The 11,128-nt window shown below is 44.5% G+C and overlaps 1 protein-coding gene and 1 pseudogene across 2 annotated transcripts in view; one reads left to right on the top strand and one right to left on the bottom strand.

Annotated features, from left to right (window-relative positions):
• The window catches only part of LOC146511908 (NACHT, LRR and PYD domains-containing protein 12-like), a 249,349-nt gene that overhangs the window by 109,926 nt on the left and 128,295 nt on the right, over positions 1 to 11,128 (bottom strand). The window lies entirely within an intron of this gene.
• LOC146511913 (uncharacterized) overlaps positions 8,196 to 11,128 on the top strand; it is a 3,338-nt pseudogene continuing 405 nt past the window's right edge. Inside the window, exons 1-4 of the transcript XR_014875936.1 lie at positions 8,196 to 8,328; positions 8,439 to 8,892; positions 9,050 to 9,093; positions 10,808 to 11,128. The exon at positions 10,808 to 11,128 is cut by the window's right edge and continues 405 nt beyond it. The product of XR_014875936.1 is annotated as an uncharacterized LOC146511913 (transcript). The remainder of the gene's footprint in view (positions 8,329 to 8,438; positions 8,893 to 9,049; positions 9,094 to 10,807) is intronic.

Genomic DNA, 11,128 nt, shown 5'->3' with positions numbered 1-11,128 from the left:
AAAGTCACAGAGGGACATTTATCCTTCACCCAGTTAATGGGAATACCTTTCCTAGCTAACAGCAATAGTTTATCACATAGTTTGTGCTGCGAGTAATTTAATGTTAATTCTTTTGAGGGTAGGCAGAGAAGAAAATATCCGGGGTCCCTTTGGAGCCGATTCTTAAAAATATTACTTAGTTCTTGACCACTATGGTCTTCCGGCTCGTATCCATTCAGACCAGGGGCGAGACTTTGAGAGTCGTCTGATCAAACACTTGTTGAAGAACATGGGGATACGGAAGTCGCGCACTACTCTGTATCATCTGCAAGGAGACCCTCAGCCAGAGCGGTTCAATCGGACGCTGCTTTCAATGTTGGGTACTCTAAGCACAGAAAAGAAACGCCAGTGGAGCCAGCATGTCCCTTATTTGGTCCATGCTTATAACAGTACAAAATGTGATGCAACTGGTTTTTCACCATACTTCCTAATGTTTGGCCGTGAAGCCAGACTGCCAGTGGACTTGTGCTTTGGGACCACAATTGACAAAGCTGAGAAAAGTCACTCACGCTATGTGTCAAAGCTTAAAGAAGATCTCCATCAAGCCTACAAGCTAGCATCTGAGACGGTAGACAAAGTCCATCAGAAGAACAAAAAGGGCTATGACAAGAGAGTTTGTGTCCAGTCTCTAGAAATAGGAGACAGAGTCCTACTGAAGAACTGGGGTCTCAAAGGGAAGCACAAGTTGCAAACAAGATGGAGTCCAATACCTTACCAAGTTGTTGGAAAAATGCCCAACCTTCCTGTCTACCAATTGAAGAAGGAGAATGGAAGTGGTCGTCTAAAAACAATCCACAGGGATCACCTCCTTCCTATTGGCCAACATGTGAAATTGCCAATCCCTGAAGAAGGCAACAACTGTTGTGACGGACAAAAACCAAAGGGCAAGAAACCAAAGCAGGCCGCAGTTGCGTCTGACCCTAAGCTGTCACAGGATTCTGATTCGTCCTCAGAGAGTGAATACTATGAGCCTCAGAGATACTACTACACTCAAGAAAGAGTGAGAGAAGCATTAAGACAGGCTCTTAGATCTCAAGCAGTGCCACAAGAGGATTGTGCCAGGATGACGTCAGTGATGAAACTGATTCTGATCAGCGCAGTGAAAAGGAGGAACTGCCACTGGAGGATGAAGACGTTAATCGGGACAGTGAGACTGAGCCCGACCAAATGGTGGACATTCAGGAGGAGTCTGACCAAAATGAAGAAGATGATCAAGATTCTGCCCCAGAACCTGATCTGGATCCTAGAACAGCCCGGTCTGCCAAAACTCAGAAACCAAATACACACCGTAATCTTCTGGGTGACACTCCTAAACTAAGGCCTAAGAGACAGATTAAACCAGTAGTTCGTTTAACCTATGGTGAGCCAGGAAAAGCTAAAGATCAGCCTATCACTATTATACATAGAGGGGTTGTCATCACTATAGGCAAAGACTAAGAGCCATAGTATGTAAAAAGGGTCATCCTAATTCCCAAGAAGTTCTTGTAGTTCCTTGGTAGTCTGTTGAGGACACCAGACATTTAATGGGGGGAGGGTGTAACCCGGGTTAAAAAGATGCATCAATAGTAAAAGATAAGTAAAGTCTAAGAATATAAATATCAAAGAGTAAAGTTCATTTATTTAAATTTTTTTGTTTATTAAAAAGATCAAAGTTCATGTCAACTGATTAAAAAACATGTTTGCACTGTTTAAAATAAGTTATCTTTGTTTTATTGTGAATTGCTTGTGAGAACTGTAATCTCCTACGGGGATATGGTCTGTGAAGGTAACACAGGGTGGAGAAGGAAAAAGAGAGCGCGAGGAGAGAGGGCGGTGGTGCGTGAGTTACACGGAGCATCCGGAGAAGTTAGCTTGTTTTTATCTACTAGTAGTAAGTGTGTTTTGACTTTTCGGAAAAATAAGTCACAGTGTCGGTAAGTTAGTGACATAACACGTAAAGTTTCAGCGTGAAGCTGCTGGACTGTGTGTTTTGTTTCTTGCGGCCGTGCAGGCATTGAGTTCGCTAATAAGGACTACTGTAGCTGCCGTTTCGCTAAAGTTGTGGAACGTAACAAGCTGCAGAGGATCGTTACCGAACTGAATAACGACGGACAGACCCCAGATAGTCACTCTGAGTGCCCGCGTCACTCAGAGTACCTCTGGCAACGTGGGAAGCTAAAACAGGAAGCTTGTGGAGCACGTGGAGATCACGGACCTTCCTCATCTTTGTGCTACTGCATTCAGAGCGGAGTGTTTCTGAAGGAGCTGAAGACAACCTGTTGCCTGGATTAATCTGGTGGGAATTGCACGTTTCACAAGGTACTGAGTTTATTTATTTATATTTTGCTGGTTGAGTGAAGAACTTCCGGTTGGGAGATCTTTTGGATTTATACTGGAGCAATACAGGCCTGCAACGTTTATCTCTGCCGGCTTTAGGTTTAGTTTGGGACTATAATTGTTTTATCACTGGTGGTTTACACTGTATATGTGGAGATTCTGTGTACAGTGGGTAAATTGCTGTGTGCGTTTTTTGGTTTGCCTGAATACTGAAATCTGCCATTTTATTATTTTGTTTTCATTGTTTGGTAAATTAAAGGAGGGTTGCAATGCTCTACTTTACATGGTGTATGACATGATTTACTGCACTATAGACACTAGTGTTCATTTTTGCGTGTAGTGCTACTGTTAAGGAATAAGCTTCATTGATCCCAGAAACAAAAGAGAAGTTAATTTAAAAAATATCGTACGAGAGTACACTAGAAAAAGAACCCAAAGCCCATTTATTTAATGGTATTGAGTAAATGAGGGCTACAGTTAGAAATATCCTGTCTCAGAGTGACGCTGAAAAACTAGTTCATGCATTTATTACTTCCAGGCTGGACGACTGTAATTCATTATTATCAGGAAGTCCTAAAAACTCCCTGAAAAGCCTTCAGTTGATCCAAAATGCTGCAGCAAGAGTCCTGACAGGGACTAGAAACAGCAGATTTCTCCTACACTGGCTTCTCTTCACAGGATTGACCCCTCATGGCTGCCCCTCCCTGCCCCTTTCTTTGCTTTCAGTCTCTTCCTGTTTAAAGAGAGTTCTTCCTTCCCACCATCAACAAAGTCTTCATATATGGCGTCATGTGATCACTGGAAGCTTGAAACATCTCCCTTCTTGTGCTCAGTGAAAGCCTGAATGGATGGAGGTGTTTTACCTGCTGCGACCTGAGAGCAGGTAACATTATGTGAGTCAGCAGAGTTTCCAGACTGTTCAGGACGCCGCCGCTGCCGCTGCAGTCCAACACGCCAAAGTTCACTTCCTGGAAACATCAGGTTGCACCAGAAGATCAGAATGATTGGCTGCATCCACGTCACAGTCAACCAATGAGGTCTGTGCAGTTTGTTAAAGTTGCAGGTGAGGAGGTGACCCAGACCAGTTACTGACCTGCTGCACGTTAGCGGTGGTTATGGCCTTCTCAGTGGTTCTCAGGAAGAACAGACATTTCCCCAGTAAAGGCTGGAAACACAGAACGTGATGGAGTTCAGGTTCCTTTAACGTGACGCAGACAGAGCACTTCCTCTGAACTCTGTCACCAAAGTTCACCATGCAAAGGAAAACCTTTCATGGGCTTTAAAGACGGGGTGGTTGGAGAGCTCTGCAGGCTGCTCGTTACCAGTGATGGGAGTAACGGCGCTACTTTTTTCAGTAAAGAGTAATCTAATTACTATTCCTATCGTTACAACGCCGTTACAGTTACTAACAAGAAAATGTGGTGCGTTACTATGTTTCAACAAACAGACGGTTGAAGCTGTGTTCAGCTTCCAGCAGCTTATATCAGCTGCAGGAAGTAGCTGTAAGTAATCTGGGCGCTGCAGCTTTAAGCAGCTGTGCTCCCGCAGACAGACCATCACTTTTTGGCACAACAGCTGGAGCTCAGGGGGCAAAACAATCGCATGAGTGCTGCTGTTTGACTGAGGAAGAATAAAGGAGTCGTGGTCAATCACATGACCACTTACAGACAAAGCAACAAGCTGACATATACCAGTTTATAAACTGTGTTGATGGCCAGTAAAACCAGTCATGATGAACAATATAAACGCGTGTTTGTTCCTCAATAGTTTCATGTTGACTGTCTGAGGACAGCAGCGAGACCTCTCTGCTTATGAGCTGCTGTCAGACCTGCAGGTATCAGGCTGTGATCTTCTCCTTTATACTGGACACTAATTATTATTTTGGAGTCGCACAAATAATTTGTGGCGTCTTATTGAAGAACAGCTGATTGTTCTGGAAACAGTTTAATGGTTATTAAAAAAAAAGGGTAAAAGGTAAATGGCTGCAAATAACTTTGTTGTTTGTAAAACTTGTGTATAATTTTCAAATTTATATTTAAAGTTATGAAAATGATTCGTTAAACATGTTCGTGGTTGTTACAGTAAAAATATAACTTTATGTTTTCTGTCTGATTTTAGATCAGTTGTGTTAATACAGTTTGTCAAAATGAAAACATACGTGTAGATTCAGACACGTGAGGTTGTGCTGAAAACAATGAGACCAAACAAGGCAAAGTAAATAATTTTTAAAGGTAAATGTGGAGGAAACATCAACAGTTGTCACGGCTGGGGCAGCAGTCGTGCGGTGGAATGAATGAGGACCCGAGATGCAGACGGCGGTGGAGATGCGAGTGGAGATTTATTTACAGTGACAATAACAAAGGTGAGGGAAGAAGCGAACATCAAGCTAAACTGGGACAAACTAACAGACAAAGCAGAAAACATGAGGGCAGCAGGGAAACACAGAGATGACAGGAAGAAGGCAGAGAGACGTGGAGACACACCGATGGACACGGAGACACACAGAGTCATGCAGACGACGCCAACACAGGCAGACACACACTATAAATACACACCAGGTAATGAGGGGACGACACACAGGAGGGGAGCACAGCTGAACCACAAGACGAGACACAAACCTTCAAAGTAAAACAGGAAACACACAGACTGTTTTACAACACAAGGACAGGAACAGAGCACAGAGGACAGACACAGGCAGGGCTGAGAAAACACGGAAGCACGAAACATAAGAACCAAACCCTAAGAACGAATACAAACTCAGAATAAACACCAAACACAAGATGAAACCAAAAGGAAACACAAAACGCTGCGACCCAGGACCCTGACAAAAGGAGTTCACAATGGCCGATTATACCCTGGAGCCCAGAGGGTACTTTTAAAGTAACACAATAGTTACTTTTCAAGTAATTAATTACATCTACAACCTTGTCCCTCAGTTACTAAGTTACTTTTTTAGGTAATTAGTGACTATAATTAATGACTTAATGAATGTTTAATGACTGTTTGAAAGTAACTTGCCCAACACTGGATATGAGCGAGTTTCCCAGCTGATGCAAACTGGAAAGCTTCTCCTGTTTGAAGTGGATCTATTCAGCTTTTATTTCCTGATCATTTTAAGCATCAACAAAGTTTCTAAAAACAAGCAACAGTTTGTCATCATTCATAAACTCTGACGTCACAGGAGTGTTTTTATTCCTGTCCCATGTTTGAACGTTTCTGCATATCAGAGCTGCCAACACGGCACCGACTCAGGCTGGAACTGACTTTAAATACTTCATCATTCATGATCCTGTTCAAACCACATCCAGGGGAAATGTTATTAGCATGTAGCCTTTAGCTCACGTTGCTGCTCCTCCATGTTTGTAGTCCTTTTTTTTGTGAATAAGTGTTTGTGGAGCTTTGAGCTCCTCAGACTTCGGCCTCTCGACCTCCTGATGTTCGGCCTGCAGCTGTCAGTCATCCAGTGTTTGCTCAAAGACTTTAATCACCTCGTTAACCAAACAAAGCAGCACAGTTTGATCCATGGAAACACAAACACGCTCAGGCTCATCGTCTCTGAACAGGACAATGATGAATCGTAGGCTCGGGATTGTTTGGAGCTTAAAGAGAAATCAGATACATCAGAACACAAAAACCCCGAGAGGTGGATCAATGTGACGTCACACAGCTCTGAGTCCTCGAGTCTGATCCAGGCTCGTGCTTTAAGACACGTTTCTGTGTAACACTCAGCTCAGGTGTGTTCAGGACATTTGCTTGGAAGAAGCCGTCTGTGGATAAATCCTGCTCTCCACCTCAGCTGTCAGGTTTATCCAGAGAACGGCCGTCCTGACTTCCAGCAGCCCCACAGTCCTCGTTTCTAATAAACTGGCATCACTGAAACGAACTGTCTGCCTCGCTGTTCAATAATCTGCTCTTTGCCAATTTCCCAGCAGAACCTTCCACTCATATCAGCATTTTTCTGTGATTCTCACATGAACTAAGCATAAAAAGCTGAAGCCAACCTCAGAGTTCAGCTGGCGACTTGGAAGCCGTAGACGGTGGCGCTGCAGGCGGCGGCGAAGCTGCTGCTGCAGGCAATGGTGTGGAGGTTGCAGGTGTTGGAGATGGTGGTGGCTGAACGGTCTCGCCAGAACCGTCAGCAGACATAAGGATGTGCTGGCTGGGTCCTCCCGGACCCCCAGCTGAAGAGGCAGGTGGCTGGATGGGCCCCTCGGACCCTCCAGCGGACGAGACAGGAGGCTGGACGGGCTCCTCGGGCCCTCCAGCGGACGAGACAGGAAGCTGGCTAGGTTCTCCTGAACCTCCAGCTGACGAGTCTTGGGGCTGGACGGGCTCCTCGGGCCCTCCAGCTGATGAGGCAGGAAGCTGGACGGGCTCCTCGGACCCTCCAGCGGACGAGACAGGAAGCTGGTTAGGTTCTCCTGAACCTCCAGCTGACGAGTCTTGGGGCTGGACGGGCTCCTCGGGCCCTCCAGCGAAAACAGTCTCAGAACCTGTGGCACTGGAGCCCCTGGCACACACAGGACAGAACCAGCAGGTGCACGGACCTCTGGCAGGAACAAATCAGAACCAGCAGGCACGGTGGCCTCTGGCAAACACAAAGCAGACTGCAGCTGCACCGAGCATTGACTCAGCTCAGGCAACGACAGCCGGGTGCAGTCCTCAGCTGGCTTCTTAACCTCCAGGGGTCCTGGAGTGCGTCTCAGTCTCAGAACTGGCCAGCTCTTGAGGTGTGTTTTCATTGTTGTTAGGTTTGTCTCTCTGCTTAGAATAAGAAGTTGTTGAACTGTCCTTTATGGGTTGAACTGCCATGGCTTGCTGTACCGGAGGAGTTGGTGAAGATGATGGCTGAATAGGTGGCTGAGCTGATGATAAGGCTGAGTCTTCTACCAACTGAGCTATTGACTGGGCTATGGATTGTGAGGCTGAATGTGATGGAGGCGACGACTGAGCGGCTAACTGAGCTAGTGGCTGCTGGGCAGCTAACCGAGCTACCGGCTGGGCAGCTGACTCAAAAAACACAGCCCCGGTATAAACAGTCACAAGTTCTGGCGAAACAGAAAGAGTGACTTTTCCACTCACCACAGCCGGTAACTCAGAGGTCTCGGGACCCGGCTGTGGCGATGGGCGGCGGCGGCGTGAACGTCGCTTCCTTCTCGGGGATAGCTCCGACCGGCCGGGTAATTCCACATCCGGCGGGCCGGGCCGCAGATTCCCCGGCGGGCAGTGCAAAACATTCACCGCCGGGCTGGGTCGGGAAGCGGTAGCGGCTGGAGGGTGAAGGTGCAGTTCGTTCAGTATGAAATTCTGTGCGAGCGGGTGAAGAGAGTCCAGTAGCCAGGAGTGAGCAGAGATTAATTGTTGTAGCCTGGCTTCTACAGCGCGGTGAAATTCCTCCCCCTCATGTTCCAGCCACAGGTTAACCAACCTTGAAACGGAGTCAATCAATCCCTCCCGAAATTCCTGGGAAGGTGCGGATGCTGCTGGGTCCATGTTTGGTCGGCTCGTACTGTCACGGCTGGCGGGGTGAGCCGTGTGGTGTGGAGGAAAAGGAGGACCCAAAATGCAAACAGCCGACTGATGATATGAGTGAGGGTTTATTTACAGGTGGTGGAGTGGCAAAAACAGGCAGTGAGGGAAGAGAATTTACAGAACAAACCTAAACTGGGATAGCTAAATAACAAACCGGAGATCATACGAACGGGGTGGGAGGCAGAGAGACGCAGACGAGGACCAGGACACCATGAAACACAGACGAGCCGACAACGAACACAGACCGACACCCAATAAATATACACCACTATATATACACACACACACACACACGGTAATCGGGTAATGGCAGACAGGCGGGGACACAGCTGGAACTAATGGACATAACGAGACACAACCCTACAAAGTAAAACAGGAAACACACAGACTGTTTTACATAACAACACGGGGACATGAACAGAGCACCGAGGACAGATACAGGTAGGGCTGAATATACACCAAACTTCAGGAAACACAAAACGCTGGGTCAAAATGACCCAGGACCATGACAGTATCAGATAAAGTAATGTTGTTTTTAACTATTTTCACAGATAAGATTTCAGTCATGATTCTGGGCAATGTGAAGTCTTTGAAGAAAGCTCTGATAACCAACATCCTGGGGAAAGATTTATCTGTTTTAACCAAAAGAAAGATTCTGAAAAACACTGAGATATATGACGATGATACATTTGAGTTCACATGTACACCAGATCTGAACACAACATGTGACGATATTAGAGAGCTATTTTCTAAGAATTCAAACTTTGACCTGTGTTTGTTGGTGGCAGAGGATGGATTTTCAACAGGAAATGTGCAAAAGCAAATAAAAGACCTCAACAAGAAGACTGGAAAACCAAGAGAAGAGTTCACAGTTGTGCTTCCGCTGAGATACTAATTTACAGAATATCCATTCAAATTCTACACCCTCGAACAGGTTTTCAGCAAACTGAGCAAACTACTTAAAGATAAACAACTGATGCCAACCAACAGAAAGAAAAGGAAAAGGTAGAGACAAATGAATGGGTGTCAAATATTTATTTATAATTGTTTGACAGTACTTTTTCAATTACAATTGTTCAACATGGTGTTCAACCGACCAGGAAGCTCTCTTTGCTTCCTGGTCGGTTAAACCAGTTAATGTGGTTTAATTTCTACATTTTAGGCCTGCTGACACTGCTGAACCACAAGATGGAAGTAAGAAGAAAGGTAAGCCACACTCGCTTGCTATTTGTGTGTGTGTGTGTTCCAAAGGTTTTTAAAGAAACAATTAATGTTACTTATGTAATGTTATTTATAAAAGGAAGCTTCTATTTGACCTTTTTGTTCAGGCAGCAAATGCTTCAGACTGCAAATTACATAACGAAACGGCTTGGAATCACCCAACCTAACATGCATGTCTTTAAGAGGAAGCTGTAGTATGGGCTCAATTTGTGGTCATTAATAGTTTGTACTTGTAAATCAAATGCGTATTTGAGTTTTGTAACCTTTTAAACCAAAATGTGTGAAGGTTTTATGTTTGTGCATCTACAGATGAGAATTTGCGTGTGTGTAAAACATATTTGTGTTTGTAAAAAATATTTACACGAGTTACACATTTTTTGTTAAGGTCTGGTTGCAGATACAAAGCAAAAAACTATGTGTACAACCTGTTCCCTGGCTGCATGTGGCTTTCAACTTACACATACAAATTTTGACCCAATTTTTCTTCCTTTTAGCTGATTGATCAATATCATGTCAATCACAAATTTTAACAATTCAACTAGAGAACAGATGGGTTTGGCTGTTGGAGGGGTGCTTTATGGAGCTTCAGATCCTGGAAGAATAAATTCCCTTTCATGTGCCAGCCCAGCGTTTTCCTTCATCACCACGAAGGAAAACAGTCTGTGCGTGTCCGAGTTTACGTGCTTATACAGGGACCTCCAGAGCCTTTTCAACGGCTCTGTGGACCTTCTGGGAAAAGCAGTGTTGTGGAAATGACACACACTTCACTATTGGGGATAGTTACAAAGCTTTCTTCATTACGCGTACATGTTTTTATTGAACATTTGAAGATAAAACAACACAAACTCTTGTAGAGGATATAGTCAGAGATACAAACAACAAGGAGCTAGTAGCGAGGAGCTAGTTCACATAGAGCTGCTGCAAAAACCCACAGAGCTCAGCAGCCAGCGCAACAAATTCTGGATCCTTGGCTCTTAGTTAGCATTAGCAGCACATGCTGGGTCTGCTGTGAAAGGACCTTTATGCTGCGCACTGTGATTCACAGCAATTTCTAACCACTGATATACCAAAACTTTATCCTAGCTTGACTGCCAGTTTTAGGTTTTCGAAAAGATGTGAGATTAATCTTGGGTCTTCCTGTTTTTATAGACTATCTAGAAGGCTGTCTGGCAAGGACTTCTCTTTATTATCATCTTTAGATGGTCCATCAGTGTATTTCAACTGTTGTTCAGCTTTTTGATTACAGAGAAGGAGAAGGCTGTGGGAAAGGTGAAGGTGCTAGGTGTAGGTAGAAAGCTACCTACACCTAGCACCTAGCAAGAAAAGTTGACTTTAACAGGAAATTAAATGTCAGTGAACAAGCTTCTCAGCCTTTTGTGACAGTTAACTGTTGTGAAACATATGAAAATGAAGGGTTAGTTCAATAAAGGTATTGTCTTAAGGATGCATTTGCATTGTTTGATTTAAATATTTATCACTCAAACATGGTGATGGCATTGTTGCGTGAGTAAAAATACAAACACACCCAAACTTTGGACATAATTTCATCCTGTTTTAGGGCCCTATTATGATGAAATATTTATTTAAGGCATTTTAAAACTTTTTGGGACCCACAGACACTCTGAAAAAGTAGCTGATTTGATTTCAAGAAACTACTTATTTTATATTTAACTCAACTTCAGCTTGTTCTTTACTTCAGCAAAGCTCACCAGCACCACAGTGAACCTCGTTCTTCTGGGATTGGCTGGGACTGGAAAGAGTGCCAGTGGAAACACCATCCTTGGAAGGAAGCACTTTGTTTCTAAACCCAGTTCAAATCCAGTCACCACAGAGTGTCAGGTGGCAGAAACTGAGATAAATGACTTACATGTGCGTGTGATTGATACTCCAGACATGTTTGATGATGACACTGAACCATCAGTTCGGGACAAACATGTAAAAAGGTGCAAAGAGCTCTGTGAGTCAGAACTCTGTGTGTTTGTACTTGTGATGCATGTGAGCAGATTTACAGATGATGAGA

Source organism: Neolamprologus multifasciatus, chromosome 9 (genome assembly GCF_963576455.1).
Source record: "Neolamprologus multifasciatus chromosome 9, fNeoMul1.2, whole genome shotgun sequence".
Lineage (NCBI taxonomy): Eukaryota > Metazoa > Chordata > Actinopteri > Cichliformes > Cichlidae > Neolamprologus > Neolamprologus multifasciatus.
Note: the sequence above shows the minus strand (reverse complement) of the source record. Positions and strands in the feature narration are given on the sequence as shown.